This window comes from Malaclemys terrapin, chromosome 24, assembly GCF_027887155.1.
Source record: "Malaclemys terrapin pileata isolate rMalTer1 chromosome 24, rMalTer1.hap1, whole genome shotgun sequence".
In the NCBI taxonomy this organism is placed as follows: Eukaryota; Metazoa; Chordata; order Testudines; family Emydidae; genus Malaclemys; species Malaclemys terrapin.
In genome coordinates, this window is record NC_071528.1 from 9,696,515 (window position 1) to 9,702,910 (window position 6,396).

Sequence of the window (6,396 nt, forward strand, 5' to 3'; positions counted from 1 at the left end):
CTGAAATCAGGATCGTATCATGGCAAATGACGGGCACCTTTAACTATAGGTGTCATTACCTGCACTGCCTATAATACTAAACATTGGTCCTGGATCTATTCCATCTATTTCTTCATCCGCTTGCAGACCCTGTGTATGGAGCTGGAAGCGTACGACCAAATGTAAATGTTGCTGCTGCTTTGCAAACTCAGAAACAGTTTGTACAGACGTCAGCCTGTGACTGGTAGGTGAGTCACGGCCAATTCCAGGGAGCGCTCTGGGCTTCCCCACAGTCTGTGGGAGGCATGGAATAACCAGAGCGGAACAATATCTACTCAATGGGCCCAGTTCATGCGGCCAATGAGATTTGACCCCATATACCTAAACACCATGAAGTCTTGTCCAATAGCTCATCAAATAGTTGATGATAATGCTTCCCAGCTGCAGGGCTGTTGGGTGGATTAATTAGTTAATATCTGCACAGTGCTTTGAACATATAAAGCATTAGAAGAATGCTAAGTATTATTAGTAGCTAGTAGTCTAATCTATCTCCAACTGGTGGCCAATGGATTGAACTCCCTCCCCCTGCAGAAGATAAGGGGGGAAGCTTTATTCACGTGGCCACCCAATCTTTGGATGTGGGATTTCTCCGCAAGGACTGTCCGTCGGGGCCAAACCACTAGATGAACTCCAGCCCTCTCTCCTGTGCCAAATTGCATCACACTTTATAGGGGGTGCTACTCAGGGTCAGGACAGGCGAACAGCACAGGAATCGTAGCGAGGCAGAATGGTTGGCATTGGCTCAGACCCCCAGGGCTACCCACCCTGACTCTCATGGAAAGAGCCCTGGGATTCCCAGTGGCCAGCGGTGGGCCGGACCTGGGTTTCACAGCTGGCTTTGAAAAGGGCACTTCTGGCACCACAGTGCCCCCTGGCATTGCTTTGGGGCATCAGGTCAGCACTGACTCGGAGAGGGCATTTCTCCCGCATGGCTTAGCGCGAGGGGTCATATATCACCCGCATTCGGGCCATGGACCGTGCGGCTCTAGCCCTGTCAGACTCCGCCAGTGTCAAACCCCTAAAAACCACCGGGCAGAAAATTAATTTTTATATTATCTGTTTCAAGAATGACCTTTAATTTTTCCTCCCCCCGAGCTACCTTGAGCCGCTTGCATCAGTGCAGCCACCCTTACCACGCAGGGAGATGTTAAAAGGGTCCTGTCACTTACTCACTTTATAGCGCATCTCATTTTCTTCTCCCCCCAGGCAGGGCACTGGAGACCTAGGCTCTATTCCCAGCTCTGCCACTGACCTGCTGGATGACCTTGGGCAAGTCACTTCCCCTGCTCTGCCTCAGTTTCCCTTCACACCCTTTGTCTGGCCTGTCCATTTAGACTGCAAGCTCTTCGGGGCAGGGCCTGCCTCTCTCTATGTGGATGCGCGCAATGGGGCCCTGATCTCAGTGGGTGGTACTGCTGTGGTATGGGGGTGCCTTTAAGGGCTGAGCTTCCCAGACACAGAGTCTGGGCGGAGCACTATAAAGCTCATATAATGCACAGCCAATTGGAGTGGAAGCTGGAATAAATCAGGTCTCTAGCAAGCAGCTCAAGCGCTAAGTGATTACTGAATGCCACAACTGCACTATAAATAGATACTGTTGGGCTCTCTGCTGCTCTTAAATCCCTCTCTGGTGCCTGAAAATAAAGCATATTCCCACCCCGCCTCCTGGCTAACACTGATTCTCCTTTGCCTCCTTCTCCCATATCTGTAAGAGCAGAGACACCAACATGGGCACGGCTCCTGGCTGCTCACTTCTCTGTCTATGCCCTGAGCGCGACCAGGTGTCGGCAGGATGCATGGCGGGGGAATGCTGCACCCCAGCAGGGGGCGCTCACGCACACTCTCTTTGGTGTCTCTCTCTCCCCCAAATGATGACCTCCTTGCTTCTTCCATGTCCCAGCAACAGCGAGGGGCTTTCCCTGCCTGGCGATGCTGGGAGACCTCCCAAAACTGAGCAGCGGGGAAATGGGCAATGTCTGTCTGAGGGTGAAATCCACTCCAGGGGCAGATTTCAATAAGCCAATGCCCCAGCGTAGTGCTAGGGGGCGCTGGGCTGCTGGAAGTGCCATAGCTGGGACCAGCTCTCGAAAGTCCTAGGGGCTTCTTATCTGGCCTGCGTCTGGGCTGAATTCCCACTCAGGTGATGCCATCCTGCCTCCCCCAGATCCCTGTCTCAATGACAGCTGGCTAGGAGCGTTCTGCACTGCCTGGTCCTTAAGCATCACTGTGTGGCCAGTGGACAGCTGTCGCACTCCGGCCCAGAGGTGGCTGCATTGCAGTGGTGTGCTAAGTCGTGTGGTAGCAGGGCTGTGGTGAGGCCGGGCTAACGAACGCTAGCAAAGCCAGTCACGCTCCTTGGCTGGAAGGGGTGCTAGAAACGCAGAGCATTCCCATTAAACAGGGAGCTCTAAAGGAAACCGTGGGCTACACTGAAGCCATTTTTATGGTCCATTTCTTATCTACCTTCCAGGCAAACAGCTTGGCTGGGTCCCTCTCAGGCAGCCAGACCAGGCACAAAGCCAGCTCCGGTTAGGAACGGCCTCACGGTCTTTCCAAAGCCGTATTTCCGCCTCGCGGCTTCCAGGCGTGCTGTGCTCAAAATAGGACCCTGCGGAAAGTGCCCACTTATCCCCTTCCTGCCATCCCCTTCCTTCCACCGTTTCCTCTCCATCCTCGGCGGCTGGGTGAAACCGGCTGGAACGGCCCCGTCCCTGCTGGGTTCGCTCAGCCCCTTGGTCGTGGGTTGTGTAGGCCCCAGCAGGCCAGGCGCCAGCCCCACTCCCCACAACGGAGACCCCGTGGGCATTGGGAAGGTGACCCCATCCAGACCTTGCTGGGAGCAGGACGGGGCTGTGGAAGGGATTCAGGTAGGAGGTTCCCACTGCCTCCTCCTCTGTCTGGTTTCCTTTGCAGTCCTGGGTTTGGTTCTTATCCTCCCCGAGCCTGGGCCCCCGGCCTGCATCTCCCCTCACACGTAAGGGAGCAGAGTGAGGCCTCTGGCTGAGGAGAAAGAAAGTTATCAGCTTCCCCCCTCGCTCTACCCAAGCAGGGAACCTGGATGAGTGTCCACCTTAATTCAGATGATGGTGCTGGGGCATGATGGTTGGAACACACACAGCGCCTCCTACAGGCCGCGGGCCGGCACTGCCGCCTGGTGCAAGTCTCCACAGCCCGCTAGGGACCAGCCTCGCCGCCTCTCTCAGCCCGGAAGAAATTAACTCTTTGGCAACCATGGGCATATCTGTCAGCACAAGGGGAGGCCCTGCCAGTGGCTGGAGGGCTAGGCCTGGTCAGGGCTTGAATGGGAGATGTCCAAGGAAAACCCGGCTGCAGTAGGGACCTGCATTGGTGACGCCATGTGCCGCGCTCTTCTCTTGGAGTCACTGCTGAACTGATCCCACAGTGGGGTGCTAGAGGGCGCTACAGAGCCCACGGCCCTTTTTTGCATGGGTAGGGTTGTTCATATCAGCGTCCTGGCCCAGTTCCAGTCAGGTTCATTCCATTCCACTGACCTACATTCCCCATTATTTCAACTGCATGAACTGTTCTTTGCTCCTTAGCCTAAAACTGCAACACATTGCTGCTAGGCGGCTGTTAAACAGGTGCCACGTTCCACCCCAGAGGTGGCTGCATTAACAGTGGGTGAGTGGCCCCTATGCAGAACTGCTTGGTGGCTGTTAAGCCACTGCCACGTTGCACCCCAGAGGTGGCTGTATTTCAATACTGAGGCCAGGTCTCCACTACACACTGCTCAAGGGTGTGAAATCCAGCCTCCTGAATAGTTATACCGACCTTAACCCCCTGTGTATGTCGGCGGGAGATAGGTACCACTTCTCATGGAGTAACTAAGCTGACGAAAACACTCTCTCTCATTGGCTGAGAGCGTCTTCACCAGAAGCACGACAGCGGCATAGCTGCATGCAGCCGATGCAAGTTTGTAGTGTAGACCTGCCCTGAGCGAGAGACCCTTATGCTGCATTGCCGTGTGGCTTTCAAACAGCAGCTGCGCCCTTCCCCAGAGGCGGCTGCATTTCTTGGCCGAACGGCTCCTCTGAGACGCAGCGGGGTGGCTGTTTAACAGCGTCCGCGTTCTGCCCCAGAAGTGGCTGCATTCCAGCGGTGGGTGAGATAGCTGGTTACAAGCTGCCTCCTGCCTTGAGAGCCTTGGCCGAAAGGCGTTATATAAAAATGCAAAGCGGAATTGCGATGGTTATATAAATCCGCCCAAGTCTGAGTTTGGCTGGCAGTCTGGAAACTGCAGCATCGGGAGGGCTATAATTGTACACAGCCTGCATGGAGAGATTTATTCATGGCCTGTGGATTTTATTTGACCTTTTGGAAATATATATAGTGGGAGAGGAAGTAATTGGCTTGCTCTAAATTCTCCCTGGGTGGCAGGATAAACGGGTCTGAGCTCCCAGCCTCTTCCAATGACTCGCCAACTCCCTCCGGACCGGAGCCACGGGCAGTGACACCTCCTCCTCTGCAGGCCTGGCCTGGTCCCTACTGTGCGGTTAGCTCTGCTTGGAGACCTGATGCATGAATTCCACCGCTGGGACCTCACAGCTCCTACCCTGCCACCGAGGGCAGCCCCGAAAGGGAAACTTGCCAGTCAAGATCTTCCAAAGCTTCCAGTCCAGGGGATGTTTGGTCGTGTCCGTCGGACGAGTGCTTTGCATAGGTTGGTCGGTCGCTGGCTGGCTTGAGCAAGGCAAGGGCGGGCTGCTTAGAGGAGGACTAATGGTGGGCTAATGGGTGGAACGCTGGAGTGCAGGTTGGACTCGAGGAGCACCAGCAGAGCTGGGGGGGGGAGCCCCCAACTGAAATGGCAGGCGAGTGGTGAGTTGGGAAGGATGGGCATTTGCAGCGGTGCGAGCCCTGGACTGAACTAGCAGATAGCGCTATGGGTCGGGCTGGAGGGGCACTAGCGTGGGGGAGCCTGGATTGTTATACCAGGGGAACTGTGGGTCGGGATGGAGCTGCATCTGTAAAAGCTGTATGTGTGGGGAGCCCAGGACTGGGATAGCGGGGGCTGCAGGCCGGGATTGAGGAGCACTGGCAGAACAGTAGGGGAACAGATAGACTCAGAGAGCAGGGGATTCAAAGATCGATGTGGATGGGCCAGGCTGGGGGAGTTTGCACAGAGGGAGTCTGGTCAGCAGCTCCTGTTGCAGGGGCGAAGGGCTTTGTCTGGACAGCAACTCGGTCGGCGCTGTCCTTGCGGATGGATTGCCCTGTTTACAATTAAAGCCAGCGCGGGAGGGGGGCGCGCGCCTCTCTGCCTTTAGGAAGCAGTCGTTATTTATGAGGAAAACAGAAACAGAGGTGTAAATGGAAATTATATTTCAAAGCTGTAATAAGCGGCATCCATCAGGCACCCTGGAACCCACCTCAGCCCCTGCCGCTATCTCAGCTGCCTGGCTTAGGTTTCCTTCGGCTGGCCTGGAAATTGATGGACAGATGATTTGAATGGGAGGCCCACGAACTAGCAATGGGGCCGGCCTGGTGTCGGGAGGAAACCCCCTCTTGCTGAGCTGGGAGTGCCCAGATCATTGTTCTCCTTATTATGGGGGTGCCCGGGGCATGGCGAAGGCCTCAAAGTCCACGGGAGCATTGGCATTCTGGGGTGAACCTCCCCACACTAAAAAGCTGGAGGTGAGATGGCTTCGTATTTTGGCTGTAGGCTTGCTTGGCTGCTCAGACCAGGGAAGGGGCAGCCTGCAGGCTAAGGCAGGAAGTGGCTTATTAGGAATTGGAGGCCAGCGGTACCACCGGTGCTAGGCTGTGATAGGGGTGGCGCAGACAGGACCACAGCCCTGCCTGCAAGGTTAAGAAACACTTTAACTTTGGTCATGTCAATTTCCTCCAGCTGGTAACTCGCCAACGATTTTCAAATGGCTTTAGTGAGACCGGGACACTTTTCTAGCAGAGAGGCAGCGAAGGGTGACTGGGAGTCAGGGGGTTCACCCAAAGGGGCGCGTGGCAGAACCAGGCATTGTACCCAGAACACCCAAGGCCAATGCCGGTGCCTGACCCTCAAGGCAGCCAGGAGGACCACGGGTGGGGAGGAGGGTGTGACTGGTGCATTTAACACTCACAAAGCCCTTCCTTCAGGAAAGGAGTGCTAGGATACTTGAGGGGTTGGGTGAATGGGGCAGCCTGGGGCCACCTCTTTGATGGTGTTATGGATACATATGGATTATTCCCCCCTTTGACCTGAGCAGCTAGACAAAAATCCAGGGTCCTGTGAGTAGTTCCAGGTGGGAGCGATCGAGGCTGGAGTCAGGTGCCTTTGGGGCAATCCTGTGTATCTACAAAGCCTGTGCAAAGTCCCATTTCCCAAAACACAGGGGGAGC